Source organism: Phalacrocorax aristotelis, chromosome 1 (genome assembly GCF_949628215.1).
Source record: "Phalacrocorax aristotelis chromosome 1, bGulAri2.1, whole genome shotgun sequence".
Classification (NCBI taxonomy): domain Eukaryota; kingdom Metazoa; phylum Chordata; class Aves; order Suliformes; family Phalacrocoracidae; genus Phalacrocorax; species Phalacrocorax aristotelis.
Window position 1 is genome coordinate 185834838 of NC_134276.1, and position 19837 is coordinate 185854674.

At 44.7% G+C, this 19837-nt stretch overlaps 1 protein-coding gene across 1 annotated transcript in view; it reads left to right on the top strand.

Annotated features, from left to right (window-relative positions):
• The first annotated feature begins 1496 nt into the window (after positions 1-1496).
• The window catches only part of PRICKLE1 (prickle planar cell polarity protein 1), a 69458-nt gene continuing 51117 nt past the window's right edge, over positions 1497-19837 (top strand). The window contains exon 1 of the mRNA XM_075080982.1: positions 1497-1781. The gene's annotated coding sequence lies outside the window, so the exon portion shown is untranslated. The remainder of the gene's footprint in view (positions 1782-19837) is intronic.

Sequence of the window (19837 nt, forward strand, 5' to 3'; positions counted from 1 at the left end):
ATGGTTTTTTTCTTAAATTATAGGAGACATCCAAATTCATTCTGATGGAAAAAGTGATGGAGACTTAATGAAGTTTCACCTGTCTGTACAAGTGTCTTTGCTTTCTCCCTGAAAATGCCCATGCAGATGCTATCTGAAAATGTTTATTTTCAGACTTGGTTAAGATTTAAAAGGAAGTGTTCAGCGAGGCGATGGTGGTACCGCATCCAGGCTGCAAGGAAACAGCAGAGCAAAGCACCCAGGGTTGGGATTGCAGCAGAAACTTTGAAGGTGATAAGTAGCTTTAACACTCTTGCCTGTAATAAAGCCGTAGCCTAGGGTTGCAGTCTAAAGTTGTTTCCTGTGAGTGTTACATTTTTATTTTTTCGGATATAGAAAGATGATTTTGACCAGATTGGATTCCAGATAACATACTTACTCCGCTAACACAGGAAAACCAAATGTGCTTCAAAGCACGAAGGGAAAATTGCCATTTCCTAACCTCAAATAATTCCTTGTTTAGAGAATCAAGAGAGACGCTGCCAGACAACAGACCAAATCTCAGCTTCATATTAAGTTTTCACAGTTCCAAACACATTGATTTCACCAAGTGGGGAGAGTTTGTGATCGTTTAGAAGTCACTCCGGTAAAATTATCTCACCTTCCAATTTGCATCTATAGAGAAAAATATAATATTTGATTAAACGTCTTCATTGTTACTCGTGCTTCTCTCTGATTTTTTTCGTAGAGGATTTAAACAGTGTGAGACCACTAGAGAACCAGGAGCTCAACGCATGTTGCTCAAAGGTGCAAGCAACTGGAACAAGGGCTGCAAACTCCGATAGCTTAAACAGGTGCTAAAACTGGTGATAACAATATAAGAGAAGGGGTTTAATCGTATACCTGCCTACTTCAGTGCCCCTTCGATGCCTACCGCATTCGTTTTGCCACCTTATTCACGTTAACACCTTTGCTTTGGGAAGTGCCCCCCTCCGCCGCCAAAGGGAGCATTTTTAAGCCTGCCGGCTCCGCACACCCGGGAGGGCGAGAGTCGAGGGGCGAGTGGCGAGGAGGGTGCTGGCCCGGCGCCCCGGCCCCCCCAGCAGCCCCGCGGGTGCAACCGGCGGCTACGCGCAGCCCACCGGCAACACCGTGGGCCGCAAACACGGTCGGAGCGAGCTCCGTCACCCACCTCTGCACGGAGCAGCGGGAGAATTTTTAATTAACCTTCCCCCTCCCGCTGCCCCGGGGAAAGCGGCGGCGAGGGGCGCACCGAGCGGCCTCGGAGCTCCGTCTGGCCGGGGGAGCCGGAGCGGGGAGAGCCGGAGCGGGGGGAGCCTGCCCGCCCACCGCCCGCTCCCCGGCCTTCCCAAACCGGTGGGAAAAGGGGGTTTCATAAATTTCGCCGTGCCCCCGTGAGCTTCAAACGGCGGCGCGCCTCCCCCCCGCCCCGCCCCGCCGGCGGGCAGAGGGGCGTGGCCGGGGCGGGGATACGGCCGGCCCCGCCCCCGGGCCCCGCCCCGCCGGGTTTTCCGAGCCGCCGGCCGCCCCGCGGCGGAGCCCCATTAGGGCGGGGAGCGGGCGCGGGGCTCGGTCACCGGCAGCGGCGGACGCTCCGGCCGGGCGGTCCCTCCATCCCTCCCTCCGCGGCGCCGCTGCTGGAGATGCGCATCTCCCGCCTGCGCTGACTCCGCGGCGCAGAGCTGGCTGGCTGTCCGTCTGTCCCCCCTCCGCTGTCGGTGTGACGGACCCCACCGCCGCCCGGGAATACGTCGCCGTGGTTCGGTCGCGCTGCGGGGAGGGTAAGTGGCTTCTCGCCGCGGGGAGCTGGGGGAGGCGGCGGGGTGCCCGGCGGGTTTGACGGGGCGCCGTCCGCAGCCGGGACCGTGCCGCGGTGCGGTGGGGGTCCTGCGCCCCGCCTGGGTTCTGCCCCGCCGCGGGGTGCCCGCACGGAGCCGGCCGAGCCTGGAGCCGGCAGTCGTGAGCCCCGCGGGAGTAGCGCCGTCCTGCTGTCGGACTGGGGCTGCGGGCTCGGCAGGGCGGGGGTGGGTCCCGCTGAGACCCGCGGAGGGGGCGGCGCGGCGCCGGCTCGGTGCGCCCGGCGGAGCGGGGCCGCCGGTCTGAGTGAGGATCCAGATGCAGGAGCTCAGCTGTTGCCTGTCAGTGGGGTGACAACTGGCCTCTCGCAGGCAGCCTCCCCCTTCTCCCCGGCGAAGCGTCCGCGCCTGGGCCCCCTCCAGCCCCGAGCGGGGGACCGGGGAGGGGGGGGGCGACCTCGGTCTGCCGTCCCGGCGGCACCTCTCGGGCTCCCCCGCTGTGAGCGCGCTGTGTTACTGGGGGGTCCCCGTCCCCCCGCCCCGACAGTGCCTGAGGGGCAGCACCGACCTAGCCCAAGTACGCGTTTATTTTTCCCCTTCCTCAACGAAGAGCTCTCTGGAAGGGCGATGGACACTCCCCGAGCCCCATCTCCCAGAATATTTATTCCCACGGCGGGATTTCACCACCAGCAGCCACCATCTATCATCCGACCGGGTTGGGCTGAGCCTAGGGCGTCTTCGCTGTGGTCCGAGCCTAGGGAGGCCGGGTCTGGCCTCGGACAGGAATCTGTCATTGTACCCCAGCGGGGGGTGGCCGAGGAAAGCAAAATAAAGCACCCGCAAGTACCAGTGTTTCTAAATGCCATCAACTGGAGAGCCAGGAAACGCAGCAGGGGATATTTTACAAGCTCTCTGAAAAATGTTTATACAGAGGATTTGAAGGTTAACAATGCATATTCCCTACACGCTAAAACCTAAAAGGTGGCAAAAATAAATGGCTAGTGTTACTGCCGGCAGAGTTCCCTGGTTTTGTTGTTTAGCTGGTAACTGAGGTCTCTAAACTGTATGTTTGTGCATGGCAAACTCAGAATGACTGTTGAGATTTTCTAGCAGGATGTGCTTTCCCCCCCTTTAGCTCCAGTTATTATTTCTAGGAGGAAATATTGTTATTTATATTACTTCTTTAGAGCACAGGTATATTGCAGCAGCCAGGTTTTCATCCCAAAATGTCAGCAGGTCAGAGCAGGCTTGGAAACGGACCGAAGGGGAGAGGAGAGAAGGAGAGCAGTTACTCTGACTGCAGTGACAGATTCTTTCATTTCTCACCGCAGAGAGCCCCGGATGAGCCGGGCTGGTGCAGCTCTGCCAAGAGCACAGTTAATTGTGTCCTGTAAATCAAGGTCCACGGAGCTGCTCTCTTTCTGTAAAACAAAAGGTTTTGTAATGAGTAAGCCCAGATCAGTCATATAAAAATTTTAACGTGGACTGGGCAAGGTGTGTGTGTGGGGACCTTACAGGGTTAATAGCTAAACTATTAAGATTGGAGTCAGATGTGGGTAAAAGCAACAGGAGAGTCTGGTTTTTCCTAATATCCTGTAGTATGATAACTCTGAAGAGGGTAATTGTTTTAAAAAAAAATCTGTTTCAATTTAAGATTTATTAAGCAAGAAGAGCCTTACATAAACATCAGAACCCTTCTCTTGTTTGGAAAGGCAAGAAGTGGCTAGAAATGTCACCTGAACTTAAAAGCAAAAGACTACAAACTATGTGTGGATTTTCATCCATATGTGCAAGAATGTTATTAACCTCATTTTCAACTGGCTTATTCTATGTCTTACGGGGACTGGGGAGTTTAACTTGGGCTTTTGGCAAAACGGCTTCTGTGCTTTTTTCATTTTTCCCTAGCAAATGAGTTCATTCTAACATTTAATAAGACATTCAGAATCCAGGAGTGGGGTGTATAGCAAGTGCCTTCCAAAGAAGGAGCAATGGAGGGGACAGCTGGGTTTTACTTACCTATATAATAAGTTGGGAATTTAAATTTGTGTGTAAGGAGCAGATCTGAAGAATGACTCAGCATGCTAATGACCTGGCTTTTCAGAACTTCAAGAGTTTGGTCTGTCTCCCCCTATGGTTATAATAAGAGATTAAATGCATTTGGCATATTTAATTAATTAGCATATGAAAATCAGATGGCTTTTACTTTGTCATTGTTTTTCTGTGAAACTTTTCTATGCTAATGAACGTCTACATTTTAGAGTAATTTAAATGGCTTTGGTTCATATTATGTCTCTGCAGATTGCTTTGACCCTTTCTAATGCTGCAGCCTTTATATCCTAGCCTAAAAGTCCTTTTCCTTTGTAATATGGATCTTGCGTAATACATTGTCAACGGCTGCTCTACGCAGCCTCTAACAGAGCAGACTGAGCGTTGCACTTAAATTTAAAGCCTCTGTTTGCTTGGATGCCATGTCTTGTGCATTCCAGAGTTAATTGTATGTGCAGTGGTGAAGTCCATTTAAAACAAACAAGCTGGGTTTTGTTTCTGTTTTCTACCACCACCTTATCCTAAAGTAAAGAGATCCCTGCTGGGGGGGGGGTATAAAAACATGCTCTGAAACATTACTCTTTTTTTCATCATTACAAAACATCATTGTGTTTCTGGGAAAATTGTTGTACGATATAGTGTTGCATTAAGAATACTTGATTATGAGATGGATGCATAATGGCTTATATCAATATTCAGTTCACCCCCTCGTATTAAGGCTTAAGCTTCAGTTTGGCCAGCACTGTCTTCTGCTTATGCTGTTTAAACAGAGGTAAACTTGAGGTTAGCTCTAGCCATTAGTATATGCTTGGTGTAAGCCATGCGTGCTTAGGTCCTGCTCCTGGAAATGTTTACAGAAATGAGTAGCTTTTACTTGTGTGCTTAAATTGTTTGGATTAGGAGTTGTATAATGGGAAGAGCCAGCTTGGAAGGATACAGCACAGCTATGGCTCATCTTTCCCCCTCCCACCTTATGGCTGAAGAATGATGGGAAGAAACATGTTTTGCAAGTAATAGCACACTGAAGTCGTGGCATTTCTGGCAGAAATTCCCAGATAGTGTAATTTTGGCAAATTGTGATCTGATAGTCTTTTTTTTTTTTAACAGAAACAGCTCTTTGGCTGCTGGTTCATTGTCAAGGGATATTTCCAGTTACTGAAGAAAATTTCATAAGTGGTCTGCTGTAACGCTTCCTCTTTGTATCTTGCTTGTTTATATTGTGCTCTAAATACATTATACTTCTTTTGGCAAAACTAAATGAGCAACTGACTTCTTAGCACAAAGTGACGACACTTCTCAAGCGTGTTCTTGTGCAAGGCTTTTTATAAATGTGCAAAATGAGTGAAGTGCTCAGATACAGGAGGTATGAGCCAATATAAACATTTTCAGTATTTTTAAAATATCTGTAAATGACAGATTTTTGCTAATTTACCTTTTCTTGGAACTCTGCCTGGAAGGCTAACTCCTTAAAAGTTCTTAAATATAACCATGAGATTGGTGAGTTGCCGCTTTTCAAGATCATTTTGAACCTCTCAAGCTCAGTGTTTTGCTAACTAGTAAACCTGGGGTAGACAGTCTCAGGCAGGCCTTTCATTTCCAGCAGGTTACGCATCAACAAAAGCTTGGAGCTGTGTTATTTCAGTTGTTCTGTACCAAAGTCATGCACTCCTGTCTAAGGTTTGTGTTTGAAACATTGATTTGTAGCACCTGATAGCTCTTGCTGTTCTGCCTTGTGTGCTTCTCTCCTTCATTTTCCTTCTTCCCTCCCTACCGCCCCTTACTCTCTTGCTCTCCAGTTGTACTGACTTGGCAATGACGTGATAAGAGTGTTATGGGTTGTGCTTGTAGCTTTATAGCTATAACAGTTTTATTCAGTTGCCCCTCTTTTATCTAAGCACAGATCCAACAGCTTGCAATTACGGTCTTTGACTTTAGTAATAATTCTGGTTTTTTGAAACGTTTCCAGTTACACACACTATTGGCTTCATGGAGCAGCCGCATGCCAAAAAAGCATTTCCAGCTGCCATCCAAATATTGAAATATGATTGTTTTGCTCTTATTTAAAATAAACGTTGATTCCTGTGATGCTTTTATAACCACCTTTTTGAGCTTGTTGCCTTCTAATCTTGCATCAGGTAGCCCCAATCTTAGTATTACATGATTCCAGGACTAGGCTTCTCACAAAAACGTGCCAAATCCATGACTAATGTTTGTGTTAATGCGGTGTATACAAAAACTGACTTCTTGGTGGGTTTAATCACTGATTTGTATAATTGCAGCTAGCGTGATTAAAAATCTGCATGTCAATATCATGGTGCTTATAATAAAACTTAGATTTTTTTTTTTTTAAAGCAAGATGATGTTCATCCCTTAGATTTTCTTAAAGGGAGTCTTCATTGTCCAAACATCTTCATTTCTGAAGGTGTTTGAGTGCCTTGAAAAGAAAATAAGAACGCAGATGCAGTTATGAATATAGCAACGTAGGCTTCGGATCACACTGCGTGGTAGGACTCTTGCATCCTCCTGTTCTGTAGGAAAGCTGCATCTTCTGTCACCAGTCTTAAGAAGACTGAAATAAAAAACTTGCACATTAAGAATTGTGCAGTTGAATCTTTAAACATGTCTAGACAGACACCGCTATACCACTCCTGAAAGCACGCGCATCTCCTGTATTCCCATGCTCCTCGCTGAAGCAATCTAAACCACCTCTGACAAAAGTGCTGTAATTTTTCAGCTTTACCCATTTTACCCTCCCCTTACCTCTTCATTAACAAAGTATTCCTGTGACGGAGGTAGTGGTAATTCAGCAAGAGGCTCCGCTGAGGTACCAGGGCACCCTTGCTCAACCTGTTGAACGCATGGGCTAGTGGGATGCTGCCCTCACCCATGGCCCAAATTGAAAGCCTTCTTGCACTTTCAAGTGTGGAACAACTTGTCTAACAGCAGCAAAAGCTGACTTTTGTTTTCAAGTATGTTAAAAATTAGCGCATGATTAGTGAAAATGTTTTTAAAGATCTCTTTTTGTAATGAAGTGTTATTGTTAATCACCCAGAAGTTCAAAAGTGTTTATGTAAAAAATGGCATGTGTTTGTGTGCATACTTTAGGGCTAATATATTTTTACTCTATTTCAGCTTCCTTGCAGGAATCGGTATTTTTGTAGGGAAATAAAAGCTTCACAAGCAGAGAATACTATTCAAAGTGTGAATATTCATATACTTGAAAGTGAATTTTGTGAAGGCATTTGAGAAATGTCTGAACCTAGTGTATTTGCATCTATTTATACAGACTGCTAAATGAATTATGCTAGGTCTAGAACCTTACTGGTGAATTGCAGATGTCTTTTCCAAAAGTACACATATGGCTTTCTGAGAGCTTTGAACTGTTTTCTCATGCTTCGCTCAACATAAAGATCATAGGGGTAACTTCATTGTGAGAGGGGTTTTTTTCAGTCTTGTTTGCAAAGCATGGTGGATCTGTGTGATAAATATTGAGTTCCCATTCATCCTAGGACTGAAATGAGTTCGTTCTGTGCATATGGAGTATGGGAATAAGACACATGGAGGATATGTTTATATTTAACAAAATTAATAGTATAAAGCGGGTGCAAAGGAACTTATAAGCCTAAACAGCTTGGCAGGCCAATAGCCAGCGAATGTCTTGGAGTACTGCCAAACATGTAGAAAGCAGACCAGGCTCTCATCTGTACTGAGGTACCAGAAAACTATGTAACTTCCAGCCTGGTACGGATGTGTTACCCAGGATGCAGCTTTGTTCTGCCCCCTCAGCAGCTCAGTGTAGGTTTGGATTTCAGCAGGCATCTACTAGGAGGTGCCACTACTATTCAGGAGAAATGTGAGCTGCCTAAAAAAGGCAAGCAGCTGTGCTACAGCAGCTCTTCTCCACAGTCAGATCCCAGAGTGCGGGTCCCTTTTCGCGCAGCATTGGCCTCCCCTTCGGAGGCTGTGGGGAAGGGAGCCGTGTACAAGGGTGAGGCTGGAGAGAGCATCCTCATGGTAAGAGGGAGCCCTACATAGTGCTATTGTGCTCAAGTATGAGTTGCTAAAAAGCTGTGGAAGCACTCACAGTGAAGGATGCTGCAGAGTAGGTTAGTGAACTGAATGGTTGATTTAGCTGTTTGTGAATCCAGTAAGCGTCAAGCTTTACCCTCTGACCTTGCATATAGACAATCTGCTTGGACAGCCTTTTCAGGGGATTTCAGATGGTGTGAAGCTGTAGGTCAGTAGTCCGGGCTAATAGCCCGTTTCTTTCTCAATATATGATTTTTCCAGTTCTATAAAACTGTTGATTTCATGCAAGAACAGGTCTTTACAGTTTTAGAGTAGCTGTTAATATATTGAACTTGAGCAGTGCGGGTATTTGATTGAACTGAAGTGACCACAGTGACAAACCAGCTTCTGTTCCATTACTGCAGATTTATTGCTTTTCAGATGTCTTTGCAAAAATCTCCCCTGACACTCAGAGCTCTATTGCCTAGTTCTGAATCTGCCACCTTTTAGGCTGTAATTTTGGTAGGTTAGTTTTTAATATCTCCCTGTCTATATTGTATTGTGCTGTAGTTGTTTTTGACCTGTTAGTTGATGTCTTATTAGACATCTAGGTACCAATGTGATGAGGACTCTGACTGTGGTATTGTAGCACAAAGGTATACTTGGTGGCCTTATTTTAGGAGTTGAGGTGATACCAGGCTCCTGTTCATTTAAGGCTTTGGTTTTTTTTACTTTGATGTGTAAGTCAGTGTTCAACATCTAAATACTAACTCCAAAACGCTCAAAGTTGGATATTCAAAGGTGTAGGTGTTTGTTCATGGGCTTCTTTCCATCTTCCCATGGCCTCTGGAAAGAGACTAATGCTTTGAAAGAACTGGTCTCATTAAAATCAGCAGGTATGTCTTGAATTATGCAACATTTTTTCAGCAGGTAGAAGTTGTCCTCGTTCGTGCAATTCTGTGCATTTACCTTCTTTCTGCTTTGTCGTGTACGAAATCAGCTAATATTTAATGCGATTGTGAGAAGAGAATCTAGACTTGTTTTTAAAAGGAACCTGCTGGTGTGTCTTCCTACTTTGGTGCAGGGGAGTCTTAAACACAAGCATGTGAGCTGCGACACCAGTTGTGCACATGAGTGAAGGTGGGGGAAAAGCATTTCCAAACAAGCAGTTACAGTACTACTCTGTCGGTGTTGGACTCTGGATGAGTATGAATGACTTCAGTCTTGCATTACTGTGGTATAGAAACCTGATGAAATAATGAAATAAGTCTGTATTTCCTCTGTAAAATACTCAAGCTATTTCCCTTGCACGGTCACTTAGCTGTGCTGGCACAGCTTTAGCAGGGATGCGGAGATGGTTTAAAACTGTGGGTTTGGGGGTTTTCGTGCTTTTTTTGTTTTGAGTGACCTTCCCAAATCAGTACAGGCTGGTACAATGATTGTGTTAGCACACAGGGTTGCTCACCGGGGTGGTCAAAGAGCAGCTTCTGAACCACACACTGCTACCCAAAAAAAAAGGCCATAAAGCTGTAGCTTCGGTTGTGCCATGGGTCCAAACTATGAAGTGGTTTTGTCACCTATAAATCATCTAGTACTTGTCTGACTTGAGTTCCAGTCACAAGTGTTGCTTTTTCTAACTATGTTAATATTAGTTGTCAGGAAGATCCTGAAGGCTTTTGGAAGATCATCTGTTTGAGCCTGGGTGTGAGTGATGGTTCGGCACCGTTTCTGGTGATGCAAATAGTTCTGACACACACACACATATACACCCCCACTTCCCAGTTTCTGGGAATGGAAAGTCTGTGTCCTTCACAAAGAAAACAGCCTGTTCCTCATGTTATGGAATAACTGTGGGAAGGTATAAATCAATTATGTCTGTTGGAAAGAAAATGCAATATTTAGTTCTAAAATTTTATTTTAAAGCCAGTTTAATGACTGGGCTTCAGACTTCTTAATGCCAATCCCAAGCCTTCAAAAAAACCCTGGATAAGCTGCAAGTTCCCCACCACCACCCCCAGCTAGAGCCTCTTTGCCTGCCTTTGCTTGTGTACTCTATCGGTTTCACAGTTCATATACTTGTGTTTTTTTAAAATCTCCCCCTGCACTCTGGTGGGAAACATGTCTGCTGTTTCCTTTCAAACACACAAGGCTTGATTCTCCTCTCACAATGGCATAAATTGTGAAGAACTCCACTTGAAATCAATGGAAGTAAAGACATGTAAAATGGGGTGAGAGAAGAGCCCAGCCTCTGGTTTCTATTTTTAAGAGAGTCTGGTTAACCTAAAATTGTTCAATGTGCCACTGTGACTTTAGGTTGTAGATATCAGTTGCTGTGCTTGTTTCTCTTCGTACATAATGTTTTATTTTCATATATAATACATTACAGCTAGTACCCCTAATCATGATGCACATTTCTTTGATTTAATACCCCAGTACTACTACATCAATTTTGGTAGTTAATAAGCACTATGCATGGTAAAGTACTTACCTTACTAGGGTCAGATCCTACAAAAAGTCTGGGGTGTAGCTGTATTCCGGTGCAAGTCCCAAAGGAAAGCAAGCTGTGCTGGCTCTATTCGTACAACTTAAACTTTCTTTGTGGTTTTCTGTTGCTTCAGTAGTTCTAATCTGTGAATCTTGTTCCTCATTACCCACATTCAAGACACCCATTCTACATAAACAAAACTTCCTTGGTTATTGCTGTTTTTCCTGTGCTTGTAAAGTGGTCGGCTCCGTTCTTATGTTTTGTACATACCCAAGAACTTATTTTAACTTCAGATTTTCTCTGAACAGCTAAGTAGTTGGCAGTAAACCTGGAATATCCACACACAATTTCTGCCATTGCCTAAGTTTTGGTGGTTGCTCACATTTGTTTATTTTTTGGCAATGGATTATGGTCCTTAATCACCATCAGTAGTCAAATAACTGAATGAGATTATACAGCAGCGCTGTAAAAACTGTTCAAGCTAGCTATGATCTGTACATGTGTGGATATCTTTGAAAACAGTCACCTCATTCATTGACCAGGGCAACAGACTCCGACTTTACCACTATTTAGTTTTTGAAATTAATGCAGCATTCTCTACATAACTGAAACGTTGCTTTGACTGCCCCTTTTTTTAGTTTACAGGAGTCAACTATTTCATGTCATTTTTTTAATGTATTCTAATTTGGAGTAGGTCTATTGGCTTATTTGAATTTTTGTTTTCCGTTTGAGTAGCAAATCACAGGTGTCTACAAGGGAGTCTCTTTAAACTTGAATGTGGTAGGCTTAGTGTATCACTTACATTTTTATCTCTTAACTTGATTATGATGAGAGTGACAACCCTGTGGTGTTTAGCTTCTTGTACTGTTCAATCCTTGAGCTTTCCCCTTCAACTTTAAGCCCCTATCCCGCCAGAAAGTCAAGAGGTTGCTTAGCTAGTGTGTGGTGGCTTTATGTATCGGTGAAGTATCAGGGACAGAAGATGCCACAGAAGCTTTCTGTGCTGCACAGGGCTGTAGTGTTGCAGGCTTCCACCTTCAGTGTGGCTTCCCAGCCACAGAGGTGATGCACAATCAGCTTCTGACCTCTTGACTGCAGCTATTAATTCTAATAGTGAGTTAACCCTTGCCCTGCTAAGTTTTGCACAACTTACCATGGAAAAAAATCAAGCATTTTAGACAGTTGATTTATCATGGTGAATTGACTGTGGCTTTCAGTGGCTTTTCTGAAGTATAGTTTTACAACAGTGAGGTAGCATCATGATGGAGACTAAACCAAGGTGTGGTGTTCACAGCTGCCTGGACTGCTGTGATCGTGTGCAGTAGTGCTTGCCTATAGCTGATGTGAGGAGTGGTGGGGGCAGAGAAGGGTGTATGATAGGGATACATACGCTTGTTGATCAAATAAGCTCTTCTCAGCTGGATGCTTCTCAGCGTTGTTCTGGTAGAGCAGTCCTTGTTGTGGAGTAGGTGACAGCCTTCTGAATGCAGAGGTGTGCAGGTAGGCTTCCTGGTGGCAGGTTTTACTCATTTTTAATCTGATGGCTTTGAGACTCATTCTGTGGTACTGTTTTTAGAGTATTTTTAAGCTCTTCTGAGAGTTGTTATTGTGGAGGCTGCAATGCATGTCTGGAAGAACTACTTTTGCTGGTATTTCCAAAGCATAAGGTCTGGTGTGCAAAAGAACCTTTGGGTACAAGAGAAACAAAAGTGTGCTGTGGCTGGAGTATGAGAATCTCTGGGAAAATTAGTCTCTAATGCAAATTGGTATATAGAGCAAGCTTGAAGAAAGACTGAAATCTTTGCCAAGCAATATGAAGCACCTTATCAGTTTCATGGATGAAGCAGCTTTTGTTTAAAAAGATACAGGAACAGAAGATGATGCTCTGGCTCTTTATTAATTGTAGTGGTTGTCAACCAGTCAAATACAATATCGTGTAATAAGGTTGGAGACTAAAGACTTAAGTAACTTTCCGCCTGTTGTGAAACTGGTGACGTAAAACTTGACCTCAGGAGATGGAGATGTATTTGGAGATCCAGAGATTGAACTTGTTTATACATAGTTTAGAGGAGTTGTCACCACACAACACAGAGCTGATGGTGCAATGCTTCTGCAAGGCACAAATCTGTTCTGGAAGTAGCAATAAACTCAAGGTAAATTTTAGGAAGCAGTCCTTCCAGTAAATAACTCCAGAGCCACTTGTTTGCAGTCTTGATTTATATGTAGGTATCCTTAAAACTATGACTACCAAATAGATCACTATGTACTTATTCCAGGTGCCTTTAAAAGCTAGCTTTTTCTCACATGAATGCTTTCTGACAAGAGGCCTCTGATAGGCGCTTGGCATCCACGTCTTGTGTGGCAGTAAGCAAAAATGTATAGGGTCAGGAGTGTGAATAGCTTATCCTTGAGTAATCCTTCTATTCAGTTATAGGTCCATGTCATGGTGTACACTGTAAGAAAGTGTTTAAAACTCCTTAAGAATATGTGTGTGTTAAGGACAAAAATGTATATGAAAGGGGGGAAGAGTAAAGCAGTGTTTTAAACAATGCCAGCAGGCTCTAAGTTTTTATCTGGCTTTGTGTCCTGTTTAAGGAAGGTAAAAATGATTAGAAATTGGTACATTGTGGAAGGGTGTGTAGAAAAGATATTTTTTTTGACATCCTTCCAAAATTACTAAAGACAATTCTGTGATGTTTGATGTCTAAGAGCATTCTGGTAGCCTCAATTTTCTTTCCCACGGAACAGTTCCAGACCCTGCCTACAAATTAGTTTGTTCTGCGACACTTTATGGAGTAAAATAAGTATCAGGAGGACACACTGCAAAAGTTTTATCTGAATTTTTGACCAAAGTAAGCACGCAGCTTGGTACAGCTATGAATTTGGCCCTTAAGAGAGACATCTCAGAAGACACGTGAGTGAGCCTGTGTGCCCATGCTGCACCCGTAACAATAGATGCACACCAAGCACACTTCTATAAGAAAGCCTGAGATCCACATGTCCATTTCTGTAGCTGTTGGGCCAGCACGGGAAGGAAGCAAGGAGGGCAGAGCATACCACCCTGAGAAGGTGTAGGTGGATCTCAGGTCAGTGCTGTGCTGGCTGTCTGCAAGAGAAATGCTTGAGAACAGTCATCTTGAAACTGCCTAGATGAAAAATATGCAGGAAAAATTACAGTCCTGGACATTTTCACTTAAATACTGAAATATGTGGCTTGAGCTCTGACAATATTTCTGGTTTTGCAAAGAAAACCAGGCTAGTGTGACAGTGCCTGCCTGGGCTGTCTTGCAGCTGGTGGCCCCAGGGAAGGCTGGGAGGAGTGGTGTTGGAACGGGGAGCGTAGCAGCCAGGTCTGGTACAGGCTCCATGATGGCAGAAGATGCACTAGTTGACTGGTGGTGTATGGAACGCTCATCACCCGTGGTCTTAGGGTTCTGGCCACTATTAATTTCCAGTGGGGGCCTCACGGTCCCGGTGGGAAAACGCCATGTGCTGTTACCTCCTCGCCTGGGAGAGGTGCGATGGAGTCGCAGCCAGGGAGCTGGGGTGACTTGCCATGGCGGCTTAATTTAGAGCTGAAGGACAGGCCGATGAGTGACCGCTCGCTCGCTTCCCGGTCACCTCGGCCGGGGAGGGAAGGGGGGAGGTGGCTGTCCGCCGCCCCGCCGCGCCCCCCGCGCCCCCGCTAGATGGCGCCCGTGCGCTGGCGGTCAGCGCGGGGCCCGGCGGGGCCCAGGCCGCGGGGCCCGGCGGGGCCCAGGCCGCGGGGCCCGGCGGGGCCCAGGCCGCGGGGCCCGGCGGGGCCCAGGCCGCGGGGCCGCCGGCGGCGGCTGCCCGAGCGCCGCGGGGCCCGGGCCCGGGCTCGGGGTCGCGGCAAGCGGCTCCCACGGCGCTGGCGGAGGAGGTGTTACAAGCAATGCTGGATGCGAGCAAAGGAGACCGCTCGAAGCGCTTCTGCCTGATTGTACTTCCAGACTGAAGTTTAGGGCTTGTTTAAAAGCCTTGTTCAATGGACACTGAGAGCAAACTAAAAGCATGCGCTCACCCCCCAAACTATTATAATTCTACTTGAAATGAGTCGAAATAAATGGATTTGAAGGACAGACGGCAATCTGCCAATGCAAAAAACAGAGGGCTTCCTATTTTTTCCATTCTTCTGCTTGCTGTGCCTCTATGTTTATTTATCACTGTCCAAAATCATACTGAAACCAAAAGGAAAAGGGAACAAACTTGACGGTCTCGGCCCATGCACTCCAAGAGATGTTTGGATGTGCATCTCGTGGCATGACATCTCGCTTCACTATTTTTGTCGGGAGCTGGCAGAGCTGACTCTGCGGGTAGAGCTGGAGAGCACAAAGTGAAATGAAGCCTTCGGCCTCGGGGTGCCCTGGCTGACCGGAGGGGTACGGCAGGAGCCCAGCAGGCCATGGCGCTCCGTGTCTGGAGAACAAGATTTTCCTCTGCAGGCTTTCCTTCCCCAGAAGACCCTCTGGCAGGATGAGGACGTGTGCCTCCTGTCATGGCAGTGGCTGCTCTGGGAGGGTATAAGTGGCTTTGCTGTCTGTCAGAGTGCACGGATGGAGACGGGAGCCCGATAACAGCTGCTCCACAAACACAAGAGACAACAGAAGAAAAGCAAGCACTTTGATGTCTCTCACCAGGCTCCTGGTGAGCTGCTCAAACTAGTTTAACCAGGCTCATGAGACAGTGGAGGGAGGAAGAAATGGGCTCTGCTGTATAGCCAGAGGAGCGCTTCCTTATCGCGCTCATTCCTGGGAGCTTTTGCACTGAAGCGAGCCTGTCCTGCAGGTACAGGAGAAAGATAGGCCTGTCTGAGACCGCAGCAGAAATGCGTTTTGTTGGGTTAAGCATTCATGTGTTCCTGTGCAAATACTGTCAACAGTAGATACTCAGGAGGAGGCAGTTCAGGGTCAGTAACTGTTGGTCCTCCTTTTGAAGGAAGGATGGACAGGTGCTAAATTCCGGCCTGTGGAATAATCCTGCTTGGGATGCAGGCTGTGGTTGCCACAGGTTCCCTCTAATGGCTTTGGAAGGAAAAGGGGCACCTCAGGAGGTCACTGAGACCAAAAGTGTGCTGCACCATCCAACGACAGTGCCCGTCTCTTTCCACAGATGTAGGGTGACTATCAAATATGGAGGGACGTGATTCACTTGGCAAGAGAAAGGGTGATAGCCTATGCAGCCTGTGGCCAGAAGATCTGTGGATCAAAAGCTGTCAAGCACTGAACCCTGAGCTGCGTGCATGGTGAACTCCTCCACCTGGATTAAACTACTCTAACTACAGAAGAATTATACCTGGGCGAAATAAATATTAAGTATTCAGACAACCTTCTGCAGAAAAGAAATGGGGAGAAATTGCTGGCACTGCAGAACTCACGCATCTGGACAACTTGACCAAAATATTGTTTGAAAATAAATCAATGGTTTTCTCAGAATTTTAGACATACGGTTTGAGAGTTTTTAGCTAAACCCTTATGAGCATTACCCTTTTAATGGGAAAAGTGTTACTAGCTTTATAGAATTTATGATGGGGCTGTGAGGTAGAGGTGCTAGTAACGAATCACCTGAGTGGCAGGCGTTGAAACCATTCTCAAATAGACCAGAAAGCATTTTTTATCTTCTACAAATACTGGTTAGTGCTACACCAAACACGACCTGTCTCCTTTTGTACCCTTCTTCCCACAAGAGAAAGAAAACATTCTTTCAGGGGTTTGTTTTTTTTTTGCTCCTTGAATTCAATCTTGGGAAAGGAAACCCTCAGTGGTAAATAATTAGGTTAGGAACTAGCAGGATGGGCTTAAATGAAAGTGCCTCCTTCAGCGATTCCTCTCCCTTCTTAATTGTACAATGGACTTTCTCAACGCTGCTTCCTGGTATTCATCCAAGTCCTCCAGCCTTGAGTACCTGTAAACAATTAACATTCTCCCACATGGCACACAAACCCTTGGTCAGTGTTTAACAGGGTATTTGTGTGTAGCAGCAGTTCAACCTCCTCAAGGAATTCTTCTATCCTCCTTCTGTCTTTCTCTTCCATGTCCTTTCCTCCTAGCTGCTTGTTGCTGATGTATTAAATTTCTATGCAGACTCTAAATACAGCTATTTCAATGTGATGCTACTTTCTCCTCTGTCCCAAGAAGCTGTAATTACATAATTAAAACCTGACATTTTGGCATCTCTAGTAGTCCCTATCTAGTGTTTTTCACACTTGCTTATCGGTTTTTTATAGGAACATGCTGTTCCACGCTCTCATATTGGAAAAATGAAGCAATTCCTGGGTCTCCTGGAAGGCTTCTTTTATTGCTGTTGTCATCCTGTCTGGGTTTGAACAGAAGTACGTTGCTAGTTGCCTTTTGAATGGGCAAAAGCTCAATGTAGGGATGCAAAGGAAAGAGCTACTATGAAATGTACATTACCTAGTATGTAGCTTGGCTATTGGGCCACAGAGCGTTAGACCTGTGGTGCTGAGCATCTTATAGGGTGTTGAAATGAATTGAAACTCAACATGTAATGAGAGACTCTCAAAAGTATGTTTCCAAATGGCAGGACTTGTGTGGAATATGTGCAAATGAGCACATTCTGGAAAGTACCTGCTAGCCAGTGGCAAAGGATAAGTAAGTAAAAACAAACTGCCACCACCCCCGACTGAAAAGCAAAAATAGTCAACTCCTGTGTGCTTCTAGAAAATGGTAGGTCTCTTAAGTGACAGCTTGCTTCGAGTAAAGCGTTGCTCGGCCCTGGTGTTAGTTTTATTGGGCAATCATGAGGCATCAAAATTGCCATAGAGAAGTGCTCAGTGCTGCAGTACTGTTTCTAAAAAGGAAAAAGGCCCCACATTTTTGAATATTATTCCATTAGCATTCAGTTGTCATCAGATGATGCACAGCCTCAAATACTCCTGAACAATAACTTTAAAACAACTTCTTTAAATGTGAGGAAGTAATAAAACAAAGTAGTTCCAGTTGTTTGAACATCATCAGAGGTTGAAGTGCTTCAGGATTCAGGAGATGATGATAAAGTGTGTAATGCTTGTGATCTTGTGGTATTGAGCAACCTGCTCAAGAAGATGACTTCAAGGATCGAAGTTGCATATGCTTTACACCAAAAGAGTGTGAATAGCAAATCTGCTAGAAATAATTTTGCCCAGTAATGAGAATAACTGACAAATAGACCGAGATCTTCAGAACGAGAGGAATGGAAATGACACTTGCATTTTAAGCAGTTTTTCTTAGGTTAATGGAAGAGTAAGGTTTCTTAACAAATATGCTTTGCATTTAAAAGTACAGATACTTTTATTGGAACTTAGAATACATAAGTGTCACTGTAAGTACTAGCTGAATGTTTTGTCTGACCATTTCTTATTAATTACAGTGCTAGAAGTAGATTGGATTGATAAGGCATAACCCTGAAGCTGCTTCCTGTACATGATCTTTAGTGTGTTTAAAATTCTTTTCATATCACATTCTAATCATGTCTGGCAGCATGACACATGCCTTCAGGGAATGACAGACTGTGGTGGCGTGGGATTTTTTTTCTTAAGTCTTCTAGCTTAAATTTTAGGAAACTTGTATCGACTAGGTAACCCTTCTTCTGCCTCTGAGTGGATAGCATGCTGTCTGTACACCCACATGTGAATAGTGCAGGAATACAAAAAATTGACAACACAGGCAACAGTCTGCAGTTGATATTTCACAGTTCAATACTTCTGCTGTGACCAGAGCAGCTAAGGTTTGGCAGGATTGTTAGCTCAAGGAAAGCCTAGTGATGTAAATACAATTGATCTCTTCTCAGTGTTGCTTCAATCTTGAAAAGTCTCTTTAAAAGGTAGACAGCTCTTCCCTTTCACTGAAGCTTGTACTGAATGTAAAAGATTTTTCTTGAAATAAGAAAAATGCATTGAAAAACAAGGACAAGGGTGTTTCTGTTTCTTCTGGAAGCTCAAGTTCATTCGCTGGAGGGCTCACATTACATAAACAACTACTGCTAATTGTTGTCTCCACATAGCACCTCTTTGCTTCATAAAACCATTTTTTTTAATGAAACCCAAAATATACTGTCCCTTTCTGTGGAATGTATAGATCTGGTGCCACTGGCTGTCGGGGCTTGTTTTTTTCCTTCCAATAGGACTGAATTCATTTGTTGAACCTAGTTTGTGAGCTACTTCTCTAAAACCACCCCATGGTGCATCAGGGCAGTATCTGGACAAAATGCTTCACAGAAGCATGTAGTACTGCTGGGGAACCAAGTTCATAAAACAAAATGAAGATCTAAAACACTGAAAAAGGCTGTCTTCTGTAGCACGTCCAGCTCTGAAGTTCTTAACCCTCCCAAGCTGATGTTTCATGAAGGCATCTCTTGTGCAAATACACCCTCTATAAAAAATAATCAGACTTAACAACTTTGGACTACTACTGGCAATGTCTTTAGAAGCTCCTGCCTTAAGACCAAATCTATCTTTAAACAAACATCTGTACCCTAACAAAGGCAAAAAAAGCCACTTAAAAAAAAAATCCAGTTTTTCTTGAAGTGTTCTTAATTAATGTATAGATCATGCTTAAGATGCACCTGTTCATCTGACTTGCTTTTGGCTTGTTACACTATTGGTATGGAGTACTTTAAATTATTGGGATAGAGTGACATCTGGCAAGTATTGATTACTTCAGCAGATTTACACAAGATTGTGTTTGTTTCACCAAAAGCATATTTTTCTATCTGTATGTAACAAAAAAAGAGGCATCCATTAAAGACTTGAATTTCGAGTGTGAATGTGCTTCTCGCCCCCCCCCCCCTTATCAGTAGAATCTGTCAGGAAGACATTTAGAAAAGTAAACTTTACATAACTAGTTTCGTTTCCATCCTAAAGTATTGCATATGTTCTTTCCTGCTACTGGTTAACTTGGTCCAGGCTTGGGTCTATTCCTCTCCCACTCAAGGACTGGAGTGCAGTGGTGTTTACAGAAGGAAAATAGTACTCGTGGGAACACAGTGGTTTAAAATACATCAGTAAAGATCAACTAATTGAGCATCTGCAGAGACAGAGAAGATAACTACTTTCTCTTATCTACTTTTGAAACAGTTCCTCCTTTCATTTGAATAGATACAAGCTTATAGTGACCCAATACAGTGGTAATGAAATGGCAGTACAGCTGTGACCTGAGTGGGAGTTGTACACTTCAAAGGATAACTTCATAAGGGTGCCATACTAATCAGGAAACAAAGGTATTGTAATTCACTGAAGTGTGAGCAGTACAGATGTACAAGCACTGCTCACAGTTTGAGTAAAAAAGCAAATGCAATGGACACATGCTAAAAATGTTACAAGTTCATTTTAATAGAGGACAACAGTTCCATAGAGCCTCAGGCACGTTCTCACCGAACTGAAGCAGCCACCCTGCTGGATGGGGGAGTTTGATCAGTTGTAAAACATCTATCTTCACTTGGAAAACTGAGTTTTGGTTCCTTAACTTACTTTGTCATTCACACT